Source organism: Triticum urartu, chromosome 4A (assembly GCF_056163025.1).
Source record: "Triticum urartu cultivar PI428250 chromosome 4A, HENAU_Tu73, whole genome shotgun sequence".
In the NCBI taxonomy this organism is placed as follows: Eukaryota; Viridiplantae; Streptophyta; class Magnoliopsida; order Poales; family Poaceae; genus Triticum; species Triticum urartu.
This window is the reverse complement of record NC_141876.1, coordinates 603,691,862-603,704,610: the sequence shown is the minus strand read 5'-3', so window position 1 is coordinate 603,704,610 and position 12,749 is coordinate 603,691,862. Positions and strand designations below refer to the sequence as shown.

Genomic DNA, 12,749 nt, shown 5'->3' with positions numbered 1-12,749 from the left:
AACACTAATATTCTAGAATAATTAGTTTGACCATTGTTTGACCACAGTTTGCCCACTGTTTGAATTTTTTTTCGATTTTTTTCACTCTAGATCTTAAAAGCCCCGTAACTTTTTTCTAATCGGTTTTTGAGGATTTTGAAAATGTTTAACGGGGTTCCCCCAGTTAAATTTGGATGTAACTTTTCGAGTAGATGATTTTTCATATAAAAAACTTTTTCATCCGAGTTAGTATGCAAAAGTTATGCCCATTTTTACAAATTTCAGAGAGATTTTGCAAATAAAGTCAAAATTCACATTTGCAAATTTTCCCAACAACTAGACCACATATCACATGAGAAACTTATTTTCTTTTATTTTTTTGACATTTCCATCATTTTCTTTTATTTTTTTAAGACTGAAAAGGCGATCCACGGGAGGGGGGGGGGTAGAGTTTGAAAATGGGACCTTTAGTACCGGTTCGTGGCACGAACCGGGACTAAAGGTCTCAACCCCATTAGTCCTGGTTCGTGCCTCAAACCGGGACTAAAGGTCTAATCTTTAGTCCCGGTTTGAGGCACGATCCGGGACTAAAGGTCATCGCACCCTTTAGTCCCGGTTCATGTCTTAAACCGGGACTAAAGGGCCCGAGGGAACCGGGACTAATGCCTTAGCCGCACGAACCGGGACCAATGCTCACATTAGTCTCGGTTCTAGACTGAACTGGGACTAATGGGCTGACCCGACCTGGACCAAAGCCCTGTTTTCTACTAGTGATGGGAAAAAAACGAACATGGAAATAAAGGTGAACCTCTTTTGCAGGAATTTTTGAACTTCTCCGGATATAGCACTTGAACTTCTTTCAACAAATCTTTTAAGCTTTTACTTTTCTATACTTTTATTCTCACCTGAAATGCATTCCTTACAGTACTTGAACTTCTCGTTGTTTTCACTATGAACTTCTTTCAACAGGTAAGAATTTTTTTAATACATCAAAACATGTTTTAAATCGTATACATGAAAATTTTAAACCGTTCATCGAAATGTGGCACATAATATACCCGGTGGAAAGCTTATGAATCACAGCAAGTTTTTCATGTAGATATGTGTTATAAATTCGTTGCCGTTTGAGAGCAGTTTTAAAAGTGGCAAAACAACATTGTTTTTTGCTTTTTAAAACAACATGTAATGAACGACGGACATCTCGTAAATATAGTTTTTGAACCGTGTAGGGTGGACCACGTGAACTTCTTGCAACAAACCTTTTAAGCTTTTAGTTTTTCTATTCTTACATTCTTATCTGAAACGCATTCTGTGTAGTAGTTGAACTTCCCGCTGTTTTCACCTTGAACTTCTGTCACGTATTTTTGTTCAACCTCTCTGACAAGAATTTTCAAACTTTCTCGGGCCGAGCACTTGAACTTCTATCAACAATTTTTTTTGCATTTTGCTTGTTCATTATTTTTTTAATATGAAATGCACACCGTGCAGTATGTGAGCTTCTGGCTGTTATCACTTTGAACTTCTCCCAGTTTCACTTTAGTGACGAAAAAAATCTGAGGTTTTTATAGACACCGAACCGCTCTAACTTTTTTATTTAAACTTCTTTGTGTGTGTTTTTTAGAATTATGAAAATTGAAGTTCTTGATTTTATTTCTTTTAGTACCAAGAAAACGTGAGTTTTTTTATAGATAGTGAACTTCTCTATTTTTTAAATTGGACTTCTTGATTTTATTCTTAGAAAATATATAAATTTTAAATAAGAATCAAACATCTTTTCTAAATTGAACTTCATACTTTTATTTTTCCTACATACAGAAAGAATTTGGTTTTCTTTAAACTCTCCAATTTATTAAATTTTAACTTCTGGAGTTAATATTTTCTAGGTGAAGCTTTGCTTTCTTCGTGGTATATAAACATCTCACTACTCTGTTATTCTAATTTGAATTTCTTGGTCTATTATTTAGTAACTGAATGAATTCGAGTTTTGTAATAAACATCGAATCGTTCCATTTTCTAAATTTGAACTTCTAGTTTTCTATAAAAACAGGAAAATTTCATTTTTTGAGCTAGTTAGTTATTTTAATTTGATCTTCTTGGATTCATTCATTGTTGTAACAAAAAACTATTTTCTTTTGTACGTTGTTTTTATTTGAACTTCCAGGTTTCTTAGAAACTGGAATAATCAGATTATTTAAGAACGTTGAACAACCCTGTTATTTTAATTTGAACTTCTTGAATTTTTTAGAAACACGAAAAACAAATTATTTTAGCATTCGATCTTTTGTTTCATCACTAGCAGAATGTTCGTCTCGTACGTATTAACAAAAGCACCTTTGTGTGCTACAAATGACATCCATGCACGAGGCACTCGAATCACAATATTAATAAATAATTTGGCTACAAATCAAGCGAAAAAAAAATAGTGAACACATGAAGTCATGCGCCCATTACCCACAATGAAATAATACTAATTAGTACAAAGTAATTTCACAAATCTGTACCATAGCATGGATCTCCCGTGGATATGTTCAGTTGTACCACTCAATGAAGAACGCATGACAAAAACTATAGGAGAGATCAGCAGAGGTCAAGCGATAAAAATTCAAGCTTTTTCCCATGATTGCGCTACACATGTTCATATTTTTCACCAGTATTTTTAAGTGTGCTGCCGTCTGAACCTTTGACATTTCCTTCTTATATAAATGATCTTGAACCCCCTGGAAACTTGTGAGATATGATCGCATCTCTCGAAAGCCATCGACCGCTCCAGAACAATTCCTGGAATCCTCTCACACCGTGCATAAAACTTGGCCTACGGTCCCAATAATAATATTTCCGGGATCCTTCTTCAACCGCCATCGACATTGTTGTCCCTGCCGGTCAGCTATCACCTTAAGGTTCCGAACATACTAGCTTTGGCAAAATGCGTACGAGCTGCTAAAGAAACTAAAGATCGTTGGCGAACAACATCGGGCAGTACCTTTGTTGTCTTTGAACTTCATGGTTTCTTGATTCTGAACTTGCGATTTATTTAATTTTTTGCAGGGTGCAGGTAGACTGTCGGTGCTGGGAGGACGGGCTTCGTTCCCTCAAGTAGTCGTGTCCACTGCCGCACAGGATGGTGAGCAGGGGAGGAAAGAGAGACAGACCTGGCAACAAGCACTATAAGATGATGAATACAGCGGACCATCTACTTATAAGTTCAGGAAAAAAAATATAAGCACATCAGACTATGTACGCCACAGCGTGAAGCAAAGGAAAATCAAAGTGAACACTTAGCTACAACAGTTTCCTTTACAGATATGAACGCAAACACATCCTGGGCAAAGAAATGCTGGGAATATCTCAATCAAAAGAGAAGCACTAGTAGATGTTGTGTTTCAATGCACTGCTACATCTCGTTTTTTCTCTTTTTCTTTTCCTATTTCCTAGCCAATTATAAAGTGCTTATAGCAAAATTATAACTTTTCTCCACTCCATGAGAAAAGTGTTTGGGATGGAGGTATTTTGCGTAGTAAATAATTGGGCAAATAATAGAACATGAACAAAGAAAAATTAAACCAAAGGGAAACACGATTACACAACAGTTCTATCTTCAGCTAGCCATTTCATCAAACATGTCTTCTGCACCTTTTGGTTTGGCACGAGATACAGAGAGAAGGAAGCGGGACTCGCTAGCAGTAGCTGCTGCTCCTTGTGTGTCACTATGAAGCTGGAGTACAGACGACGGCTTACCTCTTCATCAACGTGTGGGAGAGGTGGCTACGGTGTGGCACACAGGCGATTCGCGGGGTGTGGGGGCGCTGGGCGGAGCAGTCCGTGGCAGCGCGTGCGAGCAGTCCATATACTACACATGCTCTATATCTCCCTCTGTTCTTGCTTATCCATCAAAATCAAGGCGTTGACTTCATTAGGAGAAAAACAAAACTAGCATTGGCAGAAAGCGTAGCAGTAGCATTAGCAAGAAAGGCTACCTCTTGCATCTTCAGGCCGGTGGAGTTTCACCCAGCAGCAGCTGGCTAGGACGAGATTGCGTGCACCCTGCGAGCCAGATCCCAGGAAGGTCGAGGTGGACTTTGCGAGAAGGTCAACAAGCAGGTGAAGGTTCATGGATTGGGGGCGCCGCGTCGGCAGGTGGATGCAATGTGGAGCAGCAAGAACGAAAGATTGGATCAAGGAAGGGGCAAACAGAGTTTGCGATTGCAATAAAACTTGGAACTAGCAAATTGAGGGGCTCGTCCTTGTTGTGGTCGCAGGCTCGATGGCCTTCTGTAGTGCTCCATCGAGGAAGCTGCCGGTCTCCTTCAGCTGTGAGTCAGGGAGAGCGACCCCCGGTATCTGGACTGTGGTGACGCATCCTGTCGGAGGCGCTCGACCGGCCAGCATTGAGGGATAGCACGGGGAAGGGAGCGCTGGGGTGGCGACTGATTTGCGTCGGGTGGCGGCCGACGCGCAAGGGGGCGGGGGGTGCTCGGGGGAAGCTGACCGGCCGGGATCCCATGGTGGCGGAGCAGCGTAGGGCCGCGGCGCGCGGGGTGGGCGAGGTAGTAGGCGGCGACGGCAGCGCGTTGGGTAGGCGAGGTAGGAGGCGGCGCGGGGTGGGGCGGCGACGGCGGCCCGCGGTGCGCGAGGTAGGAGGCGATGCGGGGTGGGCGAGGTAGGAGGTGGTGCGGGGTGGGGCGGCTGGATCGGGGGGAGGTTGAGGGGAACGTGGGGAGGGAGGGAGGTTGCGGGAGAGAGGACATGATTTTCATTTTTTTTCTCGGGAGTTCGGGAGGACCTCCGTTGCCCCTGTATAGACGCGCCGTGATTCAAATAGTTATTCTAATCCTGGGATTAAAATAGAGCTACTATATATATATATATATATATATATATATATATATATATATATACTCTCCCTCACTGAAAGACACACAAGGAGATGAAACAGACCTAAAGTCAACCCTATATATATCGAGCAAATATCAGAGAGGGAGTGCCCACCATATACGTGAGATAAGAGTTTAGGAAGGAAGACTCGACAGACCTAAAGTCAACCTGTTGCATATTGGGTAATAGTGATCTGTGTGTTGAGTTTCCTGGTAGTTGCCTTCGATCGATTTTCAATGTTTCAACTATGAACGTAGGAAATGTCTGACAATGAAAGGAAATTTGTTATGTGTGAATAATGCGAAGACAAGCGCGGCCCGTGCGACAGGCCTCACCTAGTTGGTGGTAGGCGCTTCAACATCATGCTGGATGAGACCTTCGAAGTGGATATAGTAAGTCACAACGACAAGTCTTTTTTCGTAATTAAGCATGACTTCTGCTTTTCTTTTGCTTCAACTTATAATTTTAATTTTTTACAATTCTACTAGTGTATCCCCTGCCATGTAAGATTTTATGTCTCCGATAAGATTGATTTCAGTACTATGGACAATAGGGAGGTAAAGAGAGTTCACTTGAGGACCGAGCATGGTTATACTTCTGCCGTAAAATTATACAATGCAGAGGCCTACTCCTATTTTGAATGCTCAAATTGGAGAGCACTATGCAAGGCGTATGGATTTGAGCCTAATATGCTTATCACCTTTGATATTCGTCCGGAAGATGAAATTGAAAATAATATTGACATCTGAGTCGATGTGCATGAAGGAAACATGCCCTAGAGGCAATAATAAAGTTATTATTTATTTCCTTACACTAGTAGAAAAAGGGGCTATGGTCCAGGCCGCCTCAGCCCATTAGTCCTGGTTCAGTCTTGAACCGGGACCAATGTGGGCATTGGTCCCGGTTCGTGAGCCCAGGGGGCCGGCCGGGCCACGTGGGCCATTGGTCCCGGTTTGTGTGGACCTTTTGGTCCCGGTTGGTGGGACGAACCGGGACCAAAGGGCCTCCCTCCTGGCCCACCACCATTGGTCCCGGTTGGTGGCTCGAACCGGGACCAAAGGCTCCCCTTTAGTCCCGGTTCATGCCACGAACCGGGACCAATGAATTGCCTATATATACCCCCTCGCGCAAGAGCAGAGCACAGTGCTCTGTTTTTTCTGGCCGAGGGGGAGAGGCCTTTGTGGTGCTCTAGCTCACCTCCTATGCACATGAGGTGTTCGATGGAATGCCCGAGCCACACTACTTAAGCTTTCTCCTCTCGAAGCTCGACCTCCAAGCTCCATTTTCGTCGAGATTTGTCTAGATTTAGTGGTCCGTCACGCCCCGTCCCCGTCTTCACCGCCGTCGATCACCCGCGCCGATCTCATCACCGACACCACCGTGGTGAGCCTCTTATTCTTATCTTCTTTCTGAAAGGAAAAATATTCTTACTTGTATGTTTAGATAGATACTTGTATCATTTTCTTACATTTATTATTGCATCTTATATAGTGCGATGGTTTTGGTATCCGCCCCCGTCGGCCCTCGTCCTGTCTATGATTCGGATTTGGTATGTATATTATCTTTATAACTATTGGTTCATTTATTGTTTATGAAAATTATGCCGACCAACGTGACATAGATTTTATTTATCTAGGATGTATGTGAATCGGAAATGCCAACCGACCTTGTCGAGAGGTTAAATTTAGTTGAAGAAGAAAACAATTTGTTGAAGGAAAAAATAAAAAAAATTGAGGAGGAGAAGATGATATTGGAGTTGCATGTTGCGGATGTCGTCGATGATCACAAGATCAAGATGGATGCAATGCGCTTGAAGATTAGAAAGATTAGAAAATATGCCATTCATACCGAGGCTTGGTATCATTATGCCGTTGGATCAATTGTTACCTTGGTTGCGATTATGATCGCATTTGTTTTCGCATTGAAATGTTTTACATAGTTTCAATGTATGGTTTAATTAATTAGATGCTCTGGAGAGCTATATGTTGTTAGATGAGAACTATGTATGCACTTTGGTTTTAATGTGATGATGAACTTCTATTAATTTGGACACTTAATTATATATAATGCACGCAGATGAACCGGCAATGGATGTACGGTGACAGACACACCCGCGAGTACATTAAGGGCATGCATGAGTTTCTCGATGCGGCCGAGGCAAACAAGCAGAATAGTTTTATGTGTTGTCCATGCACTGAATGTGGGAATACGAGGTCTTACTCTAAACGGAAAATCCTTCACTCCCACCTGCTTTACAAGGGTTTCATGCCACACTATAATGTTTGGACGAGGCACGGAGAAATAGGGGTTATGATGGAAGACGGCGAAGAAGAAGAGTACGATGACAACTATGTGCCCCCTGAATACGGTGATGCTGCAACGGGGGGAGCTGGTGAAGATCAAGAGGAACCAGACGATGATGTGCCCAATGATGCTGCCATGGGTGAAGCTGCTGAAGATCAAGAGGAACCAGACGATGCGCCCGATGATGATGATCTCCGCCGGGTCATTGTCGATGCAAGGACGCAATGCATTAGTCAAAAGGAGAAGCTGAAGTTCGATCGCATGTTAGAGGATCACAAAAAAGGGTTATACCCCAATTGCGAAGATGGCAACACAAAGCTCGGTACCGTACTGGAATTGCTGCAGTGGAAGGCAGAGAATGCTGTGGCTGACAAAGGATTTGAGAAGCTACGGAAAATATTGAAGAAGAAGCTTCCAAAGGATAACGAATTGCCCGACAGTACATACGCAGCAAAGAAGGTCGTATGCCCTCTAGGATTGGAGGTGGAGAAGATACATGCATGCCCTAATGACTGCATCCTCTACCGCGGTGCATACAAGGATCTGAACGCATGCCCGGTATGCGGTGCGTTGCGGTATAAGATCAGACGAGATGACCCCGGTGATGTTGACGGCGAGCCCCTCAGGAAGAGGGTTCCTGCGAAGGTGATGTGGTATGCTCCTATAATACCACGGTTGAAACGTGTGTTCAGAAACGAAGAGCATGCCAAGTTGATGCGATGGCACAGTGAGAACCGAAAGAAAGATGGGAAGTTGAGAGCACCCACTGACGGGTCGCAGTGGAGAAAAATCGAGAGAAAGTACTGGGATGAGTTTGCAAAGGACCCAAGGAATGTATGGTTTTCTTTAAGCGCGGATGGCATTAATCCTTTCGGGGAGCAGAGCAGTAATCACAGCACCTGGCCCGTGACTCTATGTATGTATAACCTTCCTCCTTGGATGTGCATGAAGCGGAAGTTCATTATGATGCCAGTTCTCATCCAAGGCCCTAAGCAACCCGGCAACGAAATTGATGTGTACCTAAGGCCATTAGTTGAAGAACTTTTACAGCTGTGGAATGGAAACGGTGTACGTACGTGGGATGAGCACAGACAGGAGGAATTTAACCTTAAGGCGTTGCTGTTCGTGACCATCACCGATTGGCCCGCTCTCAGTAACCTTTCAGGACAGACAAACAAAGGATACCACGCATGCACGCACTGTTTAGATGACACTGAAAGTATATACCTGGACAAATGCAGGAAGAATGTGTACCTGGGCCATCGTCGATTTCTTCCGACCAACCATCAATGTCGAAAGAAAGGCAAGCATTTCAAAGGCGAGGCAGATCACCAGAAGAAGCCCGCCATGCGCACCGGTGATCACGTGCTTGCTATGGTCAATGATTTACCCTACGTCATCTTTGGAAAGGGTCCCGGTGGACTAGCTGTTCCGAATGACGCTGAGGGACACGCACCCATGTGGAAGAAGAAATCTATATTTTGGGACCTACCCTACTGGAAAGACCTAGAGGTCCGCTCCTCAATCGACGTGATGCACGTGACGAAGAACCTTTGCGTGAACCTGCTAGGCTTCTTGGGCGTGTATGGGAAGACAAAAGATACGCCGGAGGCACGGGAGGACCTGCAACGTTTGCACGAAAAAGACGACATGCCTCCGAAGCAGTATAAAGGTCCTGCCAGCTACGCTCTTACGATAGAAGAGAAACAAATCTTCTTTGAATGCCTGCTCAGTATGAAGGTCACGACTGGCTTCTCGTCGAATATAAAGGGAATAATAAATATGCCAGAGAAAAAGTTTCAGAACCTAAAGTCTCATGACTGCCACGTGATTATGACGCAACTGCTTCCGGTTGCATTGAGGGGGCTTTTATCGGAAAATGTCCGATTAGCCATTGTGAAGCTGTGTGCATTCCTCAATGCAATCTCTCAGAAGGTGATCGATCCAGAAATCGTACCAAGGCTAAGGAGTGATGTGGCGCAATGTCTTGTCAGTTTCGAGCTGGTGTTCCCACCATCCTTCTTAAATATCATGACGCACGTCCTAGTTCATCTAGTCGACGAGATTGTCATCCTGGGGCCCGTATTTCTACACAATATGTTCCCCTTTGAGAGGTTCATGGGAGTCCTAAAGAAATATGTCCGTAACCGCGCTAGGCCAGAAGGAAGCATCTCCATGGGCCATCAAACAGAGGATGTTATCGAGTTTTGTGTTGACTTCATTCCTGGCCTTAACAAGATAGGTCTCCCTAAATCGCGGTATGAGGGGAGACTGACTGGAAAAGGCACTCTTGGAAGAGACTCAATAATATGCAGGGACGGATATTCTTGGTCTCAAGCACACTACACAGTTCTACAGAACTCTACCTTGGTGACCCCGTATGTCGATGAACACAAGAACAGTCTGCGCTCCAAACACCCGGAGCAATGCAACGACTGGATTACATGTGAACACATCAGGACTTTCAGTAGTTGGTTGGAAACACGTCTCAGAGGTGACAACACTGTTTGTGATGAGTTGTACTTGTTGTCCAGGGGACCATCTTTGACTGTATTGACTTACAAAGGATACGAGATAAATGGGAATACATTTTACACGATCGCCCAAGATCAAAAGAGCACCAACCAAAACAGCGGTGTCCGCTTTGATGCAGCAACCGAGAGAGGAAAGGACACATATTATGGTTACATAGTGGACATATGGGAACTTGACTACGGACCTGATTTTATGGTCCCTTTGTTTAAGTGCAAATGGGTCAATCTGTTAGGCGGCGGGGTACAGCAGGTAGACCCACAGTACGGAATGACAACAGTGGATCTGAAAAATCTTGGGTACACTGATGAACCGTTCGTCCTAGCTAATGATGTGGCACAGGTTATCTATGTGAAGGACATGTCTACCAAACCGAGAAAAAGAAAAGATAAGGAAGCGAATACATCATACGATGAGCCAAAGCGCCACATAGTTCTTTCAGGAAAAAGGGACATCCTGGGAGTGGACGGCAAGACAGACATGTCTGAAGATTATGAAAAGTTTCATGAAATTCCTCCCTTCAATGTCAAGACTGACCCAAGCATCCTGATAAACAATGAAGATTATCCATGTTTACGGCGCAATAAGCAAATGACACAAGCGAAGAAAAAGTGAAGACTTTCTCCCGCAACTATTATGATGATACCATGCCAACTTTGTAACAGATGATCTTTCGTCCGAAACCCTGATACTTCGAAAGAGATTGTCCGTTTTGTACATGAAGTGCTTCCAGTTTTTGCCGTAACCATCTCAACTTTGTTGCACATGCTATGTGAGTGAAATGATGATACCATGCCAACTTTCAACCTTTTCGGAGTTCATTTGAAATGCATTTCAATTTCAGGGTCTTGTAGCTCAAAAAAATCAATAAATGCATGAAAAATAACAAATGAAGTCAGAAAGGGTTGAAAATTGATGATGTGTCTTTGAATGGTGCATTTTGAACACAGAAAAAATATGGAGTTCAAATAAGTTCAAGAAAATGAAATCCCTTTGTAACAGATGATCTTTCGTCCGAAACCCTGATACTTCGAAAGAGATTGTCCGTTTTGTACACGAAGTGCATCCAGTTTTTGCCGTAACCATCTCAACTTTGTTGCACATGCTACGTGGGTGAAATGATGATACCATGCCAACTTTCAACCTTTTCGGAGTTCATTTGAAATGCTTTTCAATTTCAGGGTCTTATAACTCAAAAAAGCAAAAGGAATCAATTAAACAGTTTTTATAAACCTCTAGTATTTTTGAAACTAAACTTATATAAAATTTATGCAACTTAAATTCAGAAAGTATTTTTTGTTCAACACATTAATAGCAAAAAGAATTTAATAGCAAAAAATAACAAAATTTGTTTTTGATTAAAACAGATATTAAAAATAACCTAAAATTACCAAATAGAGTATAATGATAAAACACTGTAATATTAAGTAGCAGGAAAAAGAATCACTCAAAAATCTAACTTCATAGTAAAGTTATTCATAAACTAGTGATTCACATACATTTTAAAACTATAAGTATTTAGTACAAATAAAAAAATAAAAAGCAAAAAATAAAACAAAAGAAGAAAACAAAAAAAATTAAATTATAAGTAAAATAAAACTATAAGTATCACTAAAAAACTGTAAGTAATTAAACTAAAATAAAACTATAATATTCTTCAAATTTTTAAAAATTCAAATTTAAACTATTTAAAATTTAAAACTAATGGCACTAACAGAAAGTTTATAATTTTTGTGACCTAAAAGCAAAAAGAAATCACTAAAAAACTGTAAGTATTTAGTTTTAAGTAGAAATAAAAAATAAATAGAAAAAAATTTCTAATTTTATAGTAAAGTTATTCATAAACTAGTGATTCACACAAATTTTTAAAAATTCAAATTTAAACTATTTAAAATTTAAAACTAATGGCACTAATAGAAAGTTTATAATTTTTGTGACCTAAAAGCAAAAAATAAAAAACCAAAAAAATGTAGAAATAAAAAAGAAAAAAATGCCACCTACTAGGCCTCCACGGCCTGAATACGACTAGAAACCCTACATGGGCCAGGATTCAGGCCCGCAGCAGGCCCAGTAGGCCCACAGGCATTGCAATGACAGGTTAGGCCCGAAAGCCTGCAGTTGAGAGGAGCTCAGGAGGGTGGGCGCAGCAGCGCTTATAAACCACTCCCGAGCCCTCTCAACTAGCGATGTGGGACTAAACTTTTGGACGCGGGGCGCACAAGGGCATTGGTCCCGTTGGTGGCACCAACCGGGACTAAAGGGGGGCAATGGTCACGGTTCGTGGCACCAACCGTGACCATTGCCCCCCTTTAGTCCCGGTTGGTGCCACCAACCGGGCCACCAACCGGGACCAAAGGCCGCCGCTTCCCGCCCTTTGGGCTGCCGAAAATTGGCCTTTGGTCCCGGTTCGTGGCACCAACCGGGACTAAAGGGGGCATTGGTCACGGTTGGTGCCATGAACCGTGACCAATGCCTTTTCTATATAAGCAAAGACTTGGCGTTTTTTCAGATTTCATCGCCAGTTCCCATCCCCGATGACGCCCCGCGCCCCTGCCCGTGCTCGCCGTCGCCCCGCGCCCCTGCCCCGTGCTCGCCATCGCCGTCGCCCCGCGCCCGTGCCCCGTGCTCGCCGTCGCCGACCCCGAGCCGCCCCGCCGTCGCCCTCGCCCTCGCCCTCGAGCTCCGCCGTCCCCGAGCCCCGGCCCGAGCTCCTGCCCCGCGCGCCCCCGAGCTCCGCCGTCCGCCGCCGCCGAGCGCGCCCCGCCGTCGCCCTCGCCCTCGCCGAGCCCGACCCCGGCCGCCCGCGTCTCCTCCCCGATCCCTCCGGGAGAGGTAGCTAGCTACCGCCCCATCCTCTCCTTCCTTCCTTAATGTGTTCATAGATTTTTTTCTATTTTTTTCTAATGTATATGTGTATGTCTAATGTATATGTATATTTTTTTTGTTCATAAAATGTATATGTGTATGTGAACAATGTATATGTCTTTTTTTTCTGTTCATATATGTCTATTTTTTCTGTTCATATATGTGTATATGTGTATGTGAACAATTAGGATTTTTTC

General features: G+C 43.3%; 1 long non-coding RNA gene across 2 annotated transcripts; it reads right to left on the bottom strand.

The window, feature by feature from the left end:
- Positions 1–2,022: 2,022 nt before the first annotated feature.
- Positions 2,023–4,655, bottom strand: LOC147977191 (uncharacterized). Of its 2 annotated transcripts, none has more exons than XR_015602199.1 (4): positions 3,954–4,655; positions 3,715–3,858; positions 2,960–3,128; positions 2,023–2,852 (listed from the first exon to the last, which is right to left on the bottom strand). It is a non-coding gene; the product is annotated as an uncharacterized LOC147977191 (long non-coding RNA). The 2 variants fall into 2 exon arrangements; XR_015602200.1 differs by having other exon boundaries at positions 3,715–3,849.
- Between the last annotated feature and the right edge of the window lie 8,094 nt (positions 4,656–12,749).